Source organism: Neovison vison, chromosome 3 (assembly GCF_020171115.1).
Source record: "Neovison vison isolate M4711 chromosome 3, ASM_NN_V1, whole genome shotgun sequence".
Lineage (NCBI taxonomy): Eukaryota > Metazoa > Chordata > Mammalia > Carnivora > Mustelidae > Neogale > Neogale vison.
In genome coordinates, this window is record NC_058093.1 from 84,598,828 (window position 1) to 84,620,024 (window position 21,197).

The following is a 21,197-nucleotide window of genomic DNA, read 5'->3' on the forward strand; positions in this document are numbered from 1 at the left end:
ATTACCTGATCGAGGTAGCGTTTGTCAGGTCTCTCCACTACAAAATTTCGTTTCCCTGCTTTCCATACTCTTACTCTTCAGAAGTAGATCACTAAATGAAGCACACAGTTGAGTGGGGATGAGGGGTTACTTAAGCTTGCCTTCAGGAGGGGGAGATAGCTGCATTAATCATTTGGATTTTTTCTCTAAAATTACGCATTTCTAATAGGAAAAACGTAATAGAACAATATGTGGTGTGAGTCATTCCACTGCGAACTCCACGAAAACAGCACTCTCTTTGCCATTGAATCTCTGGTTCCTAGGACAGTGTCTAATATATAAAGTATGTACTCAGTAACTATGTACTGAATGGATCTTGGTGGAAAACAACAAAATGCGAAATAACTCCACATTCTCCTTCAATTCTCTGCTATACTATAATATATTAAGATATATAACACATAAAAATGGAATGCATTTCCTATAATTTCTAAACAATATTCTTAAGCAAGTGTTCCAATATATAAGCTAAAAACTGACATCATGGGTGTAAATGTAGAAAAATGCCTTCATAATACAAAGTTGTGCTCTTCTCTATGTGAACGACAGAAGTTTCACTGAGAATCTTATTTGTCACCGTTAGGAAAATGCCTCTCCATTGCATGTTTAGGATTTTTCTCTCAAAAGAAGACAACTCACTATCATTTCAAAATTTTGAGCTTTCTCTGTACTGTCTAGGAAAAACAGAGATAGAAACAACCTGTCATTCTAAGGGTCATAAAAATTAGAAGTGGCCTAAACATGCAAGCTGTTGAGGGAAAAAGTTGTAATTAAGCCTTTTTGTTTTTTAAATGTCTGAACCTATTTTCTGCAATCATGCTTCACTGTCCAAGAAATATATAAGGAAGGGATCGTTGGTATAGAAGACAATTAATTAATAATAATAGGAAGTTCACAAAAAGTGGAAGGAAGTTATTAATTAATAATAGTAGGAAGTTCACCAAAAGTGAAAGGAAGACATAGGCTTTGGCTTTTAAGAAAATGAGATTTGAGCTCTTCCTTCAAGGATATGCTTGAGATACTTAGGCCTGGCAGGTTCTGGGGCATGGGTCTCTGGGAATGGTCCCGATGCAGACATCAGAGAAGTGGCCCAACAAGAGAACTTACCAGAGCACCTAGATCTGTTGGGGACCATGCCATAGGGAATGCAGTTGTGGTGCAAATAAGCCACCTACCCAACTTCTGGTCATGGCAGGGGACTGAGGTTTTACTTTCTTAAGAAACAAGGCTGTGGCAGAACCTGCCAGCTACTCATGGATTATGTGGGAATTATACATCTACAATTCTCCTGGCCACTGTGTTTGTTGGTTGAGAGTTGCATCTCAATATAGTCTTGAAAATACTTGAAGTTAGCCTGTGTGGTGATGCAAACAGTTAGCATGTGAGGTATCCTAGTTAAGCATCTACATTCTAGAAGTGGCTAAACGAAAGCGGCAAGTATCATGGAGTCTGAACTGGAGATACATAGTTAAGGAGAGTAATACTAGAAATAACTTTAGTTGTGAAGTGAATGTTGGTTAGTGTCTGCAGCTAGCTAGACCTAATGTAACAGCATCAGAGTCTTTGTAACTAGGTTATATGAATCTGGTCAAATAGGAATCTTCTTTGAAGATTCTTCAGTGTCAAAACTCTGTTCTGCCTTGTTTTACCCACTTAATAGAAGATTCTGTCTCCTGATCTAATTTGAAGAAAATATTATTCTTCAGTATAATTTTACAACTGCCCTTGAGCAGTTATTTCATAGGAAGAATTTATAAGAGGGGACCAAAAGTAGGGACTACATTGAGTTCATGTACAGATTATGTATATTTTGTGCCTATAGAGTAAAATGTCTCCAGGTGTGGAAAATCAAACTTGAACTTGCTTTCACTCTAACATTCTATCTGCTAGTGAGGTTGTGGGGAAAACTCCACTCTCAATTCCCAACAGCCTCTGGGAGCAGCCTACTGTCTCCATAGAGAATCAGACTCTGAGAAAAGCTGAATTAGCATAGGTCAAGTCACTAACAGTGGATGTGAGCTCCAGATTTTGGAAAGAAGCTGTGACACATTTTTGGTTTATCCTGAAAAGGTCAGGAAATAGGAGAGAAAACTCTATAGCTGAACTTGGAAAAATCTATGAAAAATATTCCAAAGTGTGGTTATTCATGGTGAGTAGGGGATGAATAAACTGGTCAGGTCTTTCATTTTAGATACTTATATATATTTGTACAGCAAATATATATATATAATTTATATTTATTTATATATAATATATATTATATATTAGAATATGTCAGTGTGTGTCTATGGGTGTGTTAATTTGCATGCAAATCTATGAATAAATTTGGAGCATATTAATTTTAGTTTAGAGTGTGATTTTTCTTTTAGTTGGAATTGGAATGAGTAACTGATTTAGTTACTTGGAAAAATTTTGTCTGCAGGTGTGAATTGTTGTTAGAAAAGAAAAAAAAAAAGAAGAAAAAAAAAGAAGTCAGCTTTCCTTTGTCAAATATGTGCCAGTGAATTCTTTTTCAAGTTTAAATCTATATCAGCGGTTTCTTTTACAGAAAAGGTGTTACAAAGCCATGCATTGCATTGTACAATATCTGTCTCCTTTTTTGACACTGAATACATAGGCAATATTTAATTTATTTTTTCCCTCTTATTAGACCTGAATAAAGACACTCTGCATTAATGATTTAGAAGTTCTCTGTGTTTATAGAAAAAGTAAAATTAAAATTTTGTTGTTTAATCCAGAAAATATTTTCTGAGTGTCTACTAATGAATACATATTGTGTGTTAGAAACAATGTAATTCTTTGCAATATAACTTAACAAATGACTCTTCCCTGTGGCAACATCTGAGGATGGAACACAGACGTGTTTTTCCCGCCTCCCACAAATGAAAAGAAGCCCTCAGCTTCTCCTTGAATCTTGCTCTTGCCCTTTTCATTTGGTACCTTTCTTCTGAATCCAGTGCCTCACAGTTTTTCTCTTCGAGTGCTTCAGGTTATTTTGTATTCATGTCATATTAATGACTACAGAGGTGACCATTGAGATACAGGCAGTGCAACCTCTCTATGTGACCTTGGTTGGGCAAAGTACCTCATTGAGACCCAGTGATCTCTGTGGCAAAGAGATAATATGTACCACTTATGTTTATTGGGAAAGATTTAAGAAAGATTTAAAGGAAAATGTGCATATAAATCTCTTAGTGTAGAATATACTCTAAGTGAATATTAGAAGCTTTCCCTACGGAGATGTATACACATACATATGTATTCTTTAACATCACCATCGTCATCATCACCATCACTATACTTCTTATTATATATGGAGAGACTTTATTTTATTTTTTTTAATATTTTATTTATTTCTTTTGAGAGAGAGCATGAATGGGGAGGGCAGAGAAGGAGGGAGAAAGTATGTGAAGCATTCTCCACATTGACTGCAGAGTCCCATGTAGTGCTCAATCCCAGATCCCATGACCAACATAGGCTTGTGACCTGAGCTGAAACCAAGAGCTAAATGCTTAACCAACTGCAGCACCCAGGTGCCCCACAGGGCTTTTTGTTATATATATTGCATTTAAATAATATTCAAATAAAAGGATTTTTGTTTGCTCAGAACTGCTTTACTTTTAAAGAGGGACTGCTCCATATACAGAGTAAAGAACTCTTCCAAATCAATAAGGACAAACATTCCAATAGAAAAGCAATTAATAATTCATACAAGCATGTCGCAAGGCAGGTAATCCAAATAGCCAGTAGACGTGAAAAGGGCTCAAACTAATTACTAATTAAGGAAGTACAAAATGAGACCATAATGAGATTTTATTGCACACCAATCATAAAATCCAAAACAAAAATTACTGACAATTGCTAGTAAGAATGTAGGGAGACTTGATGAAGTACCCAAAGTTCATTTTCACTTTTCTTTCCTTTGCCTTTGGAGACATGTCTTGAAAGAAGTTGCTGTGGCCAATACAAAAGAGGTATTACTGCCTATGTTCTTCTCTAGGATTTTGATAGATTCCTGCCTCATGTTGAGGTCTTTTATCCATTTTGAGTTTATCTTTGTGTATGGTGTAAGAAAATGGTCAAGTTTTGTTCTTCTAAGTGACTGCCTTTTTTTCACTGTATATTTTTTCCTGCCTTGTCGAAAATTATTTGACCATAGAATTGAGGGTCCATATATGAGCTCTCTACTCCGTTCCACTGGTCCATGTGTCTATTTCTGTGCCAGTACCATGTTGTCTTGGGGATCACAGATTTGCAATAAAGCTTGATATCAGGCAACGTGATGCCCCTAGTTTTGTTTTTCTTTTTCAACATTTCCTTAGCAATTCATGGTCTTTTCTGATTCTATGCAAATTATTTCCTTCCAGCACTTTGAAAAATGCTGGTGGAATTTTGATTGGGATTACATTGAAAGTATAGATTGCTCTAGTCAGTGTAGACATTTTTAACAATGTTTATTCTTCTGATCCATGAGCATGGCATGCTTTTCCATCTTTTTGTGCCTTCAGTTTCTTTCCTGAATGTTGTATAGTTTCTCGAGTATGGATCCTTTACCTCTTTGATTAGGTTTATTCCAAGGTATCTTATGGTTCTTGGTGCTATGGTAAATAAAACTGATTCTTTAATTTCCTTTTTTATTTTTTCATCGCTAGTGTATAAGAAAGCAACTCATTTCTGTGCATTGGTTTTGTATCCAGCCACATTACTGAATTGCTCAACACTCAAAAACAGATAATCATGACAAAAAATGGTCAAAAGACATGAACAGACACTTCTCCAAAGAAGACATACAAATGGCTAACAGGCACATGAAAAAATGTTCATCACCATTAGCCATCAGGGAGATTCAAATCAAAACCACATTGAGATACTACCTTACACCAGTTAGAATGGCCAAAATTAACAAGACAGTAAACAACAAGTGTTGGAGAGGATGTGGAGAAAGGGGAACCCTCTTACATTGTTGGTGGGAGGGCAAGTTGGTGCAGCCACTTTGGAAAACAGTATAGTGATTCCTTAAGTAATTAAAAATAGGGTTACCCTATGACCCTGCATTTGCACTACTGGATATTTACCACAAAGATATAGATGTAGTGAAAAGAAGGGCCATCTGTACACCAATGGTCATAGCAGCAATGACCACGATCGTCAAACTGTGGAAAGAGTCAAGATGCCCTTCAAGACAAATGGATAAAGAACATATGGTCCATATATACAATGGAATATCACGCCTCCATCCAAAAGGATGAATACCCAACTTTTGTATCAATATGGATGGGACTGGAGGAGATTATGCTGAATGAAATAAGTCAAGCAGGGAGAGTCAATTGTCATATGGTTTCACTTACTTGTGGAGCATAAGGAATGACACAGAGGACATTAGGAAAAGGAGAGGAGAAGTGAGTTGGGGGAAATGGGAGGGGGAGATGAACCATGAGAGACTGTGGACTCTGAGAAACAAACTGAGGATTTTGGAGAGGGGAGTGGGGGGGTTGGGTGAGCCTGATAGTGGGTATTAAGGAGGGCATGTATTGCATGGAGCACTGGGTGTGGTGCATAAACAGTGAATCTTGGAACACTGAAAAAGTAAAATTAAATTAAAAAAATAAAAGATTATGTAAGTGCTAAACAACACCAACAAAAAGACTGGATAAAATATACCAAAGTGTAATTACAATAAATTTTGTTTTTACACTTAAAAAAAAGAATATAGGGAGACTGAAACACTTATACATGGCTTTGGGAGTGTATATTTGTGAAACCACATTAGAAAACTTTGAGGCATTTTTGGCTCAACCTTAACATTTACCTATTTTAGAATTCCTAGTTATATACCCAAAAGATATGTATGCATACATGCATTATAGAACATACACAGAGTATTTATAGCAGCACTATTTGCAATAGTTAAAACCCAGAAACTACCCAAATGTTCATAAGAAGATACAATGGATAAAAAATTTTTGGTATACTCATGAAATTGAATCCTATACGGCAATGGAAAAAATTACTGCCATAAGCAATATCATGGATTAATCTCACTATCCTAACCACAATAATATAATAAGAAAAAAGAGACACAAAAGAATGCATACAATGTGAATCTATTATATACGTTCAAAACCCAACAAAAAGTAACCTATGGTAACAGGAATCAGAATCTCTGTGAAGGAGACTAGGATATAGGAGGGAGTATAATGGATACGTAAGGGGATGCTGATAATACTCTTTTCTGTTTTGAATGGAAGTTATATGAGTATGTTCAAGTTTAGAATTAGAGCTGTATATTTTTGTATATAATTTTATGATTATTTATTTACTTAAATATTTTTCTGTATTATATTTCAATTTAAAAATTTGAAGTAATAAAGTATATGGAGCTACGTCAGACTGATGTGATTCACTAAATTTTAAGAACAAATCAGTTTATGGGTTTTCTGTTTATGCATGTGGAATGATGAGTCTGAGAGCAGGGGATTGGGGATGGTAGTTAGCATTAACTTGGTAAAAGTGGAGGAAATGGTAACGATTATTACATGCAGTATTTTTCAAGATTCTAAATTGAATTTTCATATACCTTTCTGATGTTAACAGAGATTTGTTGGATGGAACATTGCCTTTTGCTTGTTGGTATAAATTGAGGTTTTGCATAAAAAGTTTAGAGCTACCTTTTGGATTTTTGATGATCTGAAGAGATAAACTCTTCAAGATCCTGATTTCTACATGTTGGCCTTTGATCTATGAGGAGGCAGTCCCCTAAGATTAGTTGTCTTGCGTGTTGTTTGAATAAAGAGCTCTCTTTGAAGCAGACTCCTCACCAAGGGTCTCTGACTTGTGACACTTGTGCATTCCTCACCTCTAGCTTTTTCTGGATCTAACGTTCTTATGTAAAGGAGGCTGGAAGGAAGCTACTTGTTAGTTTCTGTCTGTTGAAATAGGTGATTAATAATTATGATTCCTAACATTTTTTTAAAAGATTTTATTTATTTATTTGACAGAGAGAGATCACGAGTAGGCAGAGAGGCAGGCAGAGAGAGAGAGGAGGAAGCAGGCTCCCTGCTGAGCAGAGAACCCGATGCGGGACTTGATCCCAGGACCCCGAGATCCTGACCTGAGCCAAAGGCAGCGGCTTAACCCACTGAGCCACCCAGGCGCCCCTATGATTCCTAACATTTATTCAGCTCTTACCACATGTCAGGCCTGATTATCCTGCTTCTCTTGACTTCGTTGTTTCATGTACTGTGTTCTTCCTCTGTTTCAGATCACTAGAGATTTCTTTGAGTCTGTCTCCAAAGCTTAGCCTCACAGCCAGTTATCTCATTACTGGTGCTGCCACCCTGAGAGAGGCCTTTTGGTCTCTTCTCAGACCTACTGCAGTAATCTTGGTGCTGGGTTCTCCTGTTTCTTATCAGCCCAGGGTACAGAGTTCAAGTTCTTGACATGACAGAATCCACAGGTCCCCCTGTGGACTGCATTTTTTTTTTCTTTTTAAAGATTTATTTATTTATTTGAGAGAGAGAATGTGTGAGAGAGAGATAGAGAGAAAGAGAGAGAGGAGGGGAAGGGGCAGAGGAAGAAAGAATCCTTGAGCAAACTCCTGGCTGAGCAGCAAGCCAGACACAGGGCTCCATCTCAGGACCCTGAGATCGTGATCTGAACTGAAGGCAGATCCTTAACCAACTGAGCCACCCAGACGCCCCAACATAGTTTCAACTCTGACTTGTTGCTGAGGCTTTGGGTGTCCTCTATTTCTGACATTTTCATGTTTCCTTTCATTAGCTTTGTGTGTGTGTGTGTGTGTGTGTGTGTGTTTAAATCATATGTTGCTCCTCATTTAAAAACTTAAAAGACAGGAGGAAAAATTCCTCCATCTTCTCAGTGTACCATCTTGACTGAAAGTGTCTAAACATACTATGTTGGCAGGGGCATAAGACTAAGTAACAATTCAATTATAACAATTACTGATACCATTCTAGTTCACTCTACATTTTCTCATATATTCTCCTCTCTCTCTGATATTCTCATTTAATATTCATTATATTCCATCTTTTAGGAGGATATGATTGATTTTTTACCTATAGATAAAAATATGTATATCTTTAAAGATTTTATTTATTCACTTGAGAGAGAGAGAGCACAAGCGGGGGGAACGCAGAAGGAGAGGGAAAAGCAGACTCCCTGCTAAGCTGGGAGCCTGATGTGGTGCTGGATCCCAGGACCCTGAGATGATGACCTGAGGCAGAAGCTGAACCATCTGAGTCACCCAGGAACCCCTAAATAAAAGCATTTTTTAAAAACTTTTAAAAAATGAATCTGAACAGTTTAACTTGTTTAAGGTTAAATTATTTTTTTAAATGGTGATTTTACTTATGTTAACATGTTCTTTTTAAAATTAACATACAATGTATTATTTGTTTCAGGGGTACAGGTCTGTGATTCATCAGTCTTACACAGTGTGCACCACTCCCCACAACAGATACCCTCTCCAGTGTCCATCACCCGGCCACCCCATCTCACTCCCTCCCTCCCCTCCAGCAACCCTCAGTTTGTTTCCTAAGGTAAAAAGTCTCTTATGGTTTGTATCCCTCTCTGGTTTTGTTTTGCTTCATTTTTTCCTCTCTTTCCCTATGATCCTTTGCCTTGTTTCTTAAATTCCACATATGATAACTGTCTTTCTCTGATTGACTTATTTCACTTAGCATAATACCCTCTAGTTCCATCCACATCATCACAAATGGCAGGATTTCCACAGCAACATAGGAAGTAAAAGAAGATGTAAAGAAAGTCACCCTAAATCTCAGCTCTTAGAAGTAAATATTATCAATTTTAGATGGACAACTTTTTAGGCTTCACCCATATGCTCATAGACAGACAAACAGACACCCATATGCTCATTTACAAACTTCACACATAGATAAAAAGAGAGATTAATGGATAGTCAAAATTTTGAGATTTTGGCATTTTATTCTGCATGTTCATTTAACAAAATAGTATTAAAATTAATTTAACATGAAAATAATTAGATATGAAAGTGTAAGAATTAATGAACTTAATGCAAAATACCTAAATTTTCTCCTGTGTTAAAAAAATTATGATTACAGGGCGCCTGGGTGGCTCAGTGGGTTAAGCCGCTGCCTTCGGCTCAGGTCATGATCTCAGGGTCCTGGGATCGAGGCCTACATCGGGCTCTCTGCTCAGCAGGGAGCCTGCTTCCTCCTCTCTCTCTGCCTGCCTCTCTGCCTGCTTGTGATCTCTCTCTGTCAAATAAATAAATAAAATCTTTAAAAAAAAAATTTATGATTACAGAAAGTAGTTTTTAAGGTCAAAACATTTTACCTTAAATGTGGTATAACTCCCACTATCAATAAACTGAGACATTTTCAAATGGTTTTATTTCCATTTCTTTATTTTTTTCTTATTTTAATTCGAGATTTATAATATTAATATTTAAAGCATTTTATTCCTATATAATATTAGTATTCTAAAGCCCTACAATTTTATAATACCTTCTTATATTTACATTTTATTTTGTTTCAACTCTAAGTTGTTTGTTTTCATTTAAAAGATCATTTTAGAAGTGGCTGGGTGGCTCAGTGGGTTAAAGCCTTTGCCTTCTGCTCAGGTCATGGTCTCAGGGTCTTGGGATCGAGCCCCACATCGGGCTTTCTGCTCAGTGGGGAGCCTGCTTCCTCCTCTCTCCCTGCCTGTCTCTCTGACCCTGCCATGTTCCTGACCATAGGGGAAAAGCTCTCAGTTTTTCCCCATTGAGAATGATATTGGCTGTGGGCTTTTCATATATGGCTTTTATGATATCGAAGTATGTTCCCTTTATCCCTACACTGTGAAGAGTTTTAATCAAGAAAGGATGCTATACTTTGTCAAATGCTTTTTCTGCATCTGCTGAGGGGATCATGCAATTCTTGTACTTTTTTTTATTAATATAGTGTATCACATTGATTTGCAGATGTTGAACTACCCTTGCAGCCCAGGAATAAATCCCACTTGGTCATGGTGAATAATTCTTTTAATGTACTCTTGGATCCTATTGGCTAGTATCTTGAAAATTTTGGCATTCATATTCATCAGGGATCAATATTGGTCTCTAATTTTCTTTTTTGATAGGTCTTTGGTTTTGGGATCAAGGTAACGCTGGCCTCATAGGAAGGGTTTGGAAGTTTTCTTTCCATTTCTATTTTTTGAAACAGCTTCAGAAGAATAAATATTAATTCTTCTTTAAATGTTTGGTAGCATTCCCCTGGGAAGCCATCCCACCCTGGACTCTTGTTTGTTGGAAGATTTTTGATTACTGCTTAAATTTCCTTGCTGCTTATGGGTCTGTCAGTTTTTTTTATTTCTTCCTATTTCAGTTTTGGTATTTTATACATCTCTAGGAATGCATCCATTTCTTCCAGATTGCCTAATTTGTTGGCATATAGTTGCTTGTAAAACGTTCTTTTAATTGTTTATATTTCTTTGGTGTTGTTTGCAATCTCTCCTGTTTTGTTCATGATTTTATTTGGGTCCTTTCTCTTTCCTTTTTGATAAGTCTGGGCAAGGGTTTATCAATCTTATTAATTCCTTCAGAGAACAAGCTCCTAATTTCCTTGATCTGTTCTACTATTCCTTTGGTATCTATTTCATTGATTTCTGCTCTACACTTTATTAATTCTATTCTTCTGCTAGGTTTAAACTTTAGTTGATATTCTTTCTCCATATCCTTTAGATCTAAAGTTAGGTTGTGTATTTGAGACCTTTCTTATTTCTTGAGAAAGGCTTATATTGCTCTATACTTCCCTTTTAGGACCACCTTTGCTGTATCCCCAAGGTTTTGAGCAGTTGTGTTTTCATTTTTATTTGTTTCCATGATTTTTACATCTCAGAAATCATAGGCAGCTGGTGGATTTTGAGATGTGTTTTGTGTGTGTGTGGGTGTGTGGGTGTGTGATTTGTGCATTTTGTTGCATCTGAGTTCCTATTTTCACCCAGTTTCTCATGAATGAAATTGAATATAAACAATTATAAAATTTGTGTTAACGATCAGATTGTTTTCTAATATATCAGTTGTGTCATAACAAATTCTTTCAAAATAAAAATGATAGCAGAACTGATTGTACATAGAATTATTTTGTGGGTACTTTGGAAATACGTATGTGGTATTTTACAAATCGGAAAAAGAAAAGATTCAACCCCCCTACCCTAAATAAATGCTTATATTACAGCTCTCTCTTCAAGATTCCAGAACTTCATGAAAAAAAAAAAAAATCAAGGTTCACTTCTGGAAGTTTGATACTTCTGGAAGTTTGATATGGGTCTTTTTTTAATCTTCCATATAGTTAATATGACCAATCTTGAATGTTGGAGGCCATGGCGCGGTTGGAGTCGTGGATCAAACCAGGCCCAACTTGTGTCTCCATTAAAGTCCGGATGCCTTGATAAGGGGTTAAGGACAGGAAAGTTGAGTAACACTGGGAAAGGGTCTGTGCTACGTGTCCTGCGCTTGCCTACATGACTTCCCTCACACTCTCCCTACAGAAGGGAACAATGTGGTCAGGGTCATGAATTCTTAGTTGGTCCTTGTTGTTCCTGTACTTCCCATAACCCACTCCCTGGTTGATTGTCTTGTATCAATAGTAGCTAATGGCATTAGCTGTGACTACCTGGCATCACGAGATTTGTTTGTAGTTAATGTAAACTTGTTATAGGAACTTACGGTCATCTGACTAGGTACTGATGTATTACTCCTTCTACTGTGGTCTGCCTTACAAATGCTCGTAATATGTGGAATAAAATTGGCACTGTTGGACATCATCCTCAGTGCTCCTCCTTCCCCCATCTCTTTACTTCTCAAGTTCTTTTCTTCATCCTCTTACCCTCACGTTTCTGGTCGATTTGTCACGCCGGCTGTGACACTTGAACTTACCAAATATGGTTATAACGACCTCTTTAATGTCTTTGTGTACTAATTCTGTATGTGTATCATTACATTATTTTGATTAATTGAGTTTTCCTGTGTTATGGATTATAGATAACTGGTTCTTTGACCATCTGATAATTTTATTAGATTGTAGTCATCAGTTTAATGTTATTGGGTTTTATTTTTGCACTCCTATAAATATTTTTTGAGCTTTGTTCTGGAACACAGTTAAATTACTTGGAATTAGTTTGAAATTTCAGGTATTGCATTTAAGCCTTGTTAAGTGGTAGCAGAATATTAGGGCTAGTTTTTTTCATTCTAGTAAGACACAAATCTTTTGAGTATTTTACCAATGCCCAGTGAGTAGTGAAGTTCTTTATTCAGGCTGGTGAGAAGCTGAAGTCTTGACTGGGGCCATGGAATCAGCTTCCAAATTCATGGTTGTTGGCAGGCAGCTTCAGTTTCTTTATGGCTGTTGGCCAGAGACTTCAGTTTCTTACTGCATGGACATCTCCACAGTGATGTCACTTCATGGCAGATAGCTTTTTCTAAATGATAATCCGAAAGAGAGTAATATGGAAGTCCTGAAGCCTCTGTGATCTATACTGGGAACCATACTCCCCTCATTTCTGTCAGAGTCTATTAATTAAATGTAAGCTCCTATTCAAGGGACAGGGAATTAGGTCTTAACAAAGGGAGTAAAATCAAATAATTAGTATACATAAATTAGAACCACCATAGCCTTCTGACCTTCAGTTATTTACATTCTTTCCGCATGTGAAATGCACTTACCTAATATAAGACCACCCAGTTTTCTTCTCCAAAGCCCAGGATGGTGGCACCTAAATTAGATCCAAGAGACAAGTCCCCCTTGGATATAATAGCTTAAGTAATTTCTCAAGTATAGCTTCTTTTGATCTGAAGATCTGTAAAATAACAAGAACAATGTGCCCCCAATATACATACAATTAATGAGAAAGGCATAAAATAACCACTTCAAGGAGAAGGGGACTAAGCGCCACTAAAGGATGGAACATCTAAAAGTTTATGGGCATATTTTAAAACTACCACATTCCTGAAAATAATTACTATTTTTATTTTTCCAATTATTTTTATTCACTCTTTTATTTACCCTGGCATCTATAAAGATAAAAATGATAGAATGTGGAAAGACCCACATCTAATGAAATGTATTCTTAAGTAGGGGACTTTACTTTTGAGACTATTTCTTAGACTTAAAAATTTACCTTTCCATGCTCCTTTCTTATTCCTATATATTTTTTTCCTCTCAAAACTGGGTTCATTAAGAATATTGAGGTTTTTGGCAATGTACTTCCTTTTCCTGCCACTGTTGTTGTGAATATTGTTGAACATTGTTGATTCTGCTTAAATACACCTCCGTTTTTCCCTTGTGGCCACCCCAGTTCAAAGTATATGTTGTGAGGTTGTGCTTCTTTTTATACAGTTTTGTCGGTGAATTTTGTCTGAATCTAACTTGGTTTTTCTATTGTGCTATGTATTTGAGTCAGAGACTCTGTGATTTGATTTGACTTGTCTTTGCTAAGGAAAGATGTCATGGATCTTACGGAAAGGACATGGACGTAGATCAGGACCTACACTTTGTTTTGGGACCCCATTTTCGTGCTCTCTGTCTTCGCCTGACAGCATATTCCCTGGAAGATGTAATCTTTTCATTCAAAAATGTATTGATAAAATGGAAAAAAATGTATGGTTTCAAAAGATGTAAAGTTCAGCAAGAATAAGGTGTTATAACTTTCAGATTATTTATTTATAATATCTTCAGTTATTCATATATCTGTTTCAGTATATAGTATTCCAAGATTTTTGCCCAGTTTGATGTTTATTTTAGTTAATGTTGAATGACAATGATTTGCAGTTGCTACATATACCATTCATTCAAAATACTTTTCATTTTATGATTGCTTAGGAAATATCAGGTATGATTGAGCAGAAGTCAAAGACACAACTGAATTTTTCTCATATTTTCATCACTTGAAGTCATTAATAAGAATGCTGCCTTTAGAGTCTGTTTTTAAGATATGTGGATGGTATTCAAGCCCACTTTTTTCTGAGTTATATCACATTTTAGTTTCTTTTTTTCTAATGGGTAGATAATATTTATCTTATTCTGATATAGAGGGGGATGAAAATTAGGATCATAATCTGGATTGCAAATTATAGCCAGCAATATTGATACTAACTTTATATTTTTTATTTATAATTGTCATAGTTGTCTTTTAAGATTCCGTATCTAATATCATGGATTTTCCTCTTCCGCAGGAAGATTCACTAAGGGTTATAGAGGTTTCAATGCACTCACTGCCAAACAACATGTTCAAAGTCATGTTAGGTCAGAAACTGAGATATTGTGACTTCTAAACCAGCTTCTGCCTTCCAGAATTCATCACATACTTGCACATCAACCTGTATCAATATTTTTTCATAATTAGCCATGTTAATATTTACATATTTTCTAAGAGGCCCAGATGAACTTATGTTTTTTCCTTAATTATGCTGAACTTTGATTCTGAGAACAAGTGACATCAGTGGAGAAAAAGATTTGTGTCTTTTGCTAGTTACAGATTTTAAAAACCTTTTTGATGAGGACTTGATATCTCCCATGACTGATTTCAGATAGGAATAGAATAGAAGACTGGAGGGGAAATATTTTTTCATCCAGTGACATGTGAATATCTTGACAGAATAATAACTATTACCTGATTTCAGTCAGTTGCTCCCAAACAATGGAACAGGTTATATTTAGATATCACTTTTACTTACATTTTGCCTGAAATGCAGAGAGGATAGGCAGGGAAACTGAGCATGGATACCAGATTTAAACATACAAAACTCCCCAAAGTTGTACAACATATTTTTTTTGCATCAGGCTACCACCTGGTAATACCATAGAATAATTCTTACAGTTAAGAATGAAATGATTATGTATATAATGTTAGATGGGAAGATGATACTTTATATAAATTTGATTTTAAAACAAATAATGTTTAAAGGATTTACTTTATTTTGAATTTTTTTAAATTTTCAGTTAGCCAACATACAGTACATCATTAGTTTTTGATGAGTGTTCAGTGATTCGTTAGTTGCGTAAAATACCCAGTGCTCATTATAGCACGTCTCCTCCTTAATACCCATCACTCAGTTACCCCATACTCCCACACCCCCTCCCTTCCATAACCCTTGGTTTGTTTCCTGGAGTCCAGAGTCTGTCATGCTTTGTTTCCCTCTCTGACTTCTTCCCCTTCGGTTTTATTTTAAACAAGTGTGAAGTTGAGGCTTTGCAAGAGAAGTGAGATAGAGAGAATGTTTCTTTTAAGTAGAGGATATTATATAATGGAAACATTTGATACCTCTGCTTTGTCTCAAGATGGGATAACAAAGGCGGGACTTATAATGGGTTTCAGGTATTGAACATTAGGCCCCACTGTGATCCCCCAGAGAAGGGACATAAGACAACTTCTCTTTAAGACTGGTGACAGTGGGAGGGGGCTTAAACAGCAACCTGCAGTCTCAAGGATTTGATGAGACAGAAGCAATCTTTGTAAAAGCAGAAGCTCCTTGACAATTCAGATAAAGATATCTAATTCAGAGTTTTAAAACTGCTCCATCAAGAAAACTCTACATGTAGCTTTAAAAAAAAAAAAAAAGTGAGATAAATCTGTCTTTATTTGCAGATCATAAAATTGTCCAAACTTCCAAAGAATCTCTACAAAAAGTTCCAGAAACAGTACATTTAAGGTCAATGTATGAATCATTTATCTTTCAATTGATAGGAATAAACAAATGAAAATTGAAATTTATAAAGCAGTACCATTTACACTGATATAAAATATAAAAAATTGGGGCACCTGGGTGGCTCATTTGGAGTGTCTGACACTTGGTTTCAGCTCAGGTCCTTATATCAGGGTCTTAAGGTTGAGTCCAGGCTTCAGGCTACAGGCTCAGTAGGGAGTCTACAGGAGGTTCTTTCTGTCCCTCTTCTTCTGGCCCTCCCCAACTCTCAATAGCACGTGGGTGCTCACTCTCTCTCTCTTGCTCTAAAATAAATAAATAAATAGATAGATAAATATTTTAGAATAAATTAAAAAATATAAAATATTTAGGAATGAATTTAGGAATTAGGAATATTTAGGAATGACTTCTCCCAAAAAATATTTGGGAGACCTATATTCTAAACCATACAATATCTTTCTTCTTAGGAATTCACAAATTGTTTTAAATGCATATGGAAGCACAAAGGAATAAGCATAGTCTAGAAAGAATGGTCTCTTTACCAAATGTGCCAGGATAATTGGATACCTATATTAAGGAAAAAAAAAAAAAAAAAAAAAAGAACGGGGAAGAAAAAAAAAGAAGAAAAAGAACTTCCATTTATACCTCATAACATAAAAAACTAACTCAGAATGAATTGCAGACTTTAATGTAAAACCTAGAACTATACAACTTCAAGTAAAAGAAAGGAAGAGAAAAAAACTTTTGTGTTCTTGAATTAGGCAAAGATATATTAGAGATGACACCATCATAACAGAACAAAGTGATAAATTGCATATTATCAAAAGACTTTGATAATACAGGAAAGAGGCAATTCACAGACTATGAGAAAATATTTAAAAACATATTTTAAAATTACTTGTATTTATAATATATATAGAGAGAGTTTTCAACTCAGTAATTAAACAAACAATAAAAATGGCGCCTGGGTGGCTCAGTGGGTTGAGCCGCTGCCTTCGGCTTGGGTCATGGTCCCAGGGTCCTGGGATCGAGGCCCGCGTCGGGCTCTCTGCTCAGCGGGGAGCCTGCTTCCTCCTCTCTCTCTGCCTGCCTCTCTGCCTGCTTGTGATCTCTGTCAAATAAATAAATAAAATCTTTAAAAAAATAAATAAATAAATAAAAAATAAAAATGGGAATCAAACAGAAACTTCACTAAAGCTATACAGATGGCAAACAAACGCACGAAAAATTGTTAAACATTGTTGGCCCCACTATTACACTGGCTAAAATTACAAAGACTGATCATATCAAATTTTGGCAAAGATGTGGAAGAATTATACCTCTCATACACTACAGAAAGGAGTGTAAAATATGCCAATCACAGGACAATAATCTCTTAGTTTCTGAAATGTTTCAAATGCTAAACATACACCTACCATATGAGGCAGATATTGTACCCTTGGGCATTTTCCCAAGAAAAGAAGCATATGTACATACAAAGATTTGCATATAAGTCTTCATAGAATCTTAAAAATGGAAAAAATGCACATGCCTATCAACACATGATAAACTATGGTATGGTATACAATGGAATACTACTCAGCAATGGAAAAGAATAGACTGTTCAGACATACTACTACAATATTGATAATAGGAAAATAATTATCTTGAGGGAAGAAGGAAAACAAAACTTATATATATAAAATGCTAGGAAATGCAATCATATTACGACAGAAATAATATGAGTAGTTGCTAAAACAAAGAGAGGAGGGAAAGAAGCAACAGGAAGCAGGAGTGAAGGATTAAGATGAATGTAGTGTAGATTTCCCAAGTGTATGCATAAATGAAAACATCAAATTACACTATGTACAGTTTTTGTATATCAATTATGCTAAATAAAACTTAAAAATTTTTAAATCAAAATGGAGGGAAAAATATAAAACAGATGAGTTGAATAGAAAACAAATAGTGAGATGGTAGATAAAAATGTCATAAACCATAGTAAAAATAAAGGGCAACTGGATAGCTGAGTCAGTTTAGTGTCTGGCTTTGGCTCAGGTCATGATCTCAAGGTCCAGGAATCAGGCCCTGCATTGAGCCCAGGTGAGGCCTTGCATCTGACTTGCAGCACCTGCTCATCCCATGCTCCTTGGGAAGTCTGCTTTTCCCTCTCCATCTGCCCCCCACCCGTGTGTTCTCTCTCCTTCTCTCGCTCCTTCTTTTTCTAAAGTAAATAAAAAAGACCACAAAATTTTTAAAAAGTAGTAAAAATAGTCTAAGTAAGCAGATTTTATCATTAAATGGAAACCAAACCAAATTATTTGTTTATAAAATTCATATGTTAATATAAGGCTACAAAACATTGAAAGTAAAGGGAAGAAAAAAACTGTGCCATTCATATATTAACCCAAAGAAGACAGGCTTAGCTATCCTAGAGGCCCAGCAAAGTGGACGTTAAAAAAAGAATTATTAGTGGGTAAAGAGGGAAATTTCATAATGATTGAGGCTTCATTCCAATGCAATGATATTATAATCATAAAATCATAAATATGCACACATCCAATAACATAGATTTAAGATATATTAACAAAGCTAATAGAATTAAAAGAAAAAAAACTGTCAAGTATGCAATCATAATGGGAAGCATTAACTCAACTTTTTCAAAAGCTAATGTAAAATGCAGACTAAAAACCCAGTAAGAATAGGGAATATCTGAAAAACACAATAAAGAAAACATGTATATGCAATTGATAAGGATAGAATATTATATCCAACAATAGAAGAATTACAGTCTCTTCAAACATCCATGGGATTTTTAGCAAAATTGGCCATAACCTGTACCAAAAAGAAAGCCTCAATATTTTTCAAAGATACATATTATTTAATGAATACTCTGTGATCTAATGGATTTAAGCTAGAAATCAATACAAAGTGGATAAATAGAGAAAATTCAGGTGCCTGGAGTATATTTTAAAATAATCATGGATCAAAAAGTCAAAACAGAACTAGAAAATATTTAAGTCAATGGTAATGTGTGTGTCGAATTAAAAGCAGTACTAAATAGAAATCTATAGATTTAATTGCATATGTGAGAAAAGAAGAAAGGCTGAACAATCAATGATGTAAGTTTCTATCTTAAGAACCAAAAGAAAATAAAAAAAGAACAATAACAGAAAGAGAAGCAAACCTAAGGACAGTTGAAAAAAGTAATAATATAAACATAAAAGTGCAAGTCAATGAAATGGAAAATACAGATTTAAAAGTTTGCTTAACTTCAGCAAGAAAGATCCAAGAGAAAAGAGAAATCACAATTTACCAGTATCAGAAATTTTTTAAAAAGAGACATATCAATAGTCCTGTCAATATAAAAAAGTTAATGAGGGAATTATGGGGGGAAAAAGCCATAATTTAGAAGGAATGGATAAATTCTTTAGAGAGGGGCTTAGCAAAACTGACAAAAAAATGAATACCTGAATGATCTATTATCTGTTAAAGAAGTTGGGTCCTTTCTTTAATTCAGTTTCACAAAGAAAATATCGGATACTGAAGTCTTCACCAGTGTATTATTTCAAATATTTAAAGAAATATTCAAATCTTATATTCTTTATTTGAAAATCAGGAACATTTTCTGACCCTTTAAAAGATCAGCATGGACTGATTCCAAAGTCTGTCAAAGAAAATACCAAATACAATAGAAAATTTCAAAAAAATATTTCTCATAAAGATATAAAAATCTTCCGTAATTTTATGTCAAATCATTACCAAGTAGGGTTTTTATTTCAGGCAAAGATAGTTAAACTTTTGTATTGAGTATATATTATGAGGGGGAAAAAATACTTTTTCAATAGAAACAGAAAAACTGCTTGACTAAAGTCAGCACCTCTTCATGATAAAATTTCTTAATTAGGAATGAAGGTAACTTCATTAATCTGGTAAATTGAGGCTATAAAAAACCTCCATCAAAGATTGAACTCAGTGGTTAAAACTGAAAACTATTCCTTGGCAATTGAGAATGAAACCAGGAAAGACAGGAGGAAGATGAAAGGATGTTATAAACATGAATATGTATGGATAAGTCTAATGGACATAAAAGCACAAAATAATTTTGAGAGAAATTGAAGAGAACTTAAATAAATAAAAAGATATACCATTTTATTATTATGTACTTTTCCTCAGTAGGAAGATTCAGTACTATAGAGATGTCAGTTCCCACAAATTTGATGATATGCCAAAAAGACTGTGTGAAAAATATGCTGACTATAAAATTTATTATGGAAGTAAATATTGCAAAAATTATTTAAGACAATATTGAAGAAAACAAAATTGGTGAGCTCATTTTTTCAGACATTAAAATCTTTTACAAATCTACATGAAATCACATAGTGGGGTATTGGCCAAATAGACAATTAGCATTGGAATGGAAGTAAAGTTCTAGACATAAATCTGCATATATAAGGTTACTAATTTGATGACAATCACATTGTTACACAACAATGGGGAAGAGATGGTGTTTTCAAAAAATGATGCTAGGTCCACTGGATGACCATATGGGAAAAAGTAAATATCCCTACATGGTACCACAGACAGAAATATATTTCCAATGAATTGCAGAATGAATGGTGCAAAGGTAAAGCTCATTCTTTACTTTTTTTTTTTCCAGTGGTGAAAGGTGAAAGTCATTCTCTCACTAGACATTATATCTGTTTAGAATACTGCAAGATCTTCCTTTTTTAAAATTTAATTTAACTTAATTTATTTTTTTTCAGTGCTCCAAAATTCATTGTTTATGCACCACACCCAGTGCTCCATGCAATACATGCCCTCCTTAATACCCACCACCAGGCTCACCCAACTCCCGAACCCTCTCCCCTCCAAAACCTTCAGTTTGTTTCTCAGAGTCCACAGTCTCTCATGGTGTGTCTCCCCCAACTCACTTTTCTCCATCTACCAATGCCCTCCACGTTATTCCTTATACTCCTCAAGTAAGTGAAACCATGAAACCATATGATAATTGGCTCTCTCTGCTTAATTTATTTCACTCAGCATAATCTCTTCCAGTCTTGTCCCTGTTGATAGAAAAGTTGGGTATTCATCCTTTCTAATGGAGTCATAATACTCCATTGTATACACGGACCTTATCTTCTTTATCCACTCGTCTATTGAAGGGCACCTTGACAGTTTGGCGACTGTGGCCATTGCTGTTATGAACACTGGGGTACAGATGGCCCTTCTTTTCACTACATCTGTATCTTTGGGGTAAATACCTCAAAGGCAAAGGACACCAAAGATCTTACTTTTTGAAGCAGTCATCTTTTCCTATTTCTTTCATTCCTCTGTCTAGTACCTCGAATTAATTAATTAGCTTTTACTATGTGCTAGGCACTGTGCTGAGGGCTTTATATAGTCTAATTAATTATCACAAAGCCTCATGAAATAGATAGTTGATTTCTATTATACAGATGAGAAAACTGAGACAAATATAGGTTAATAAAAT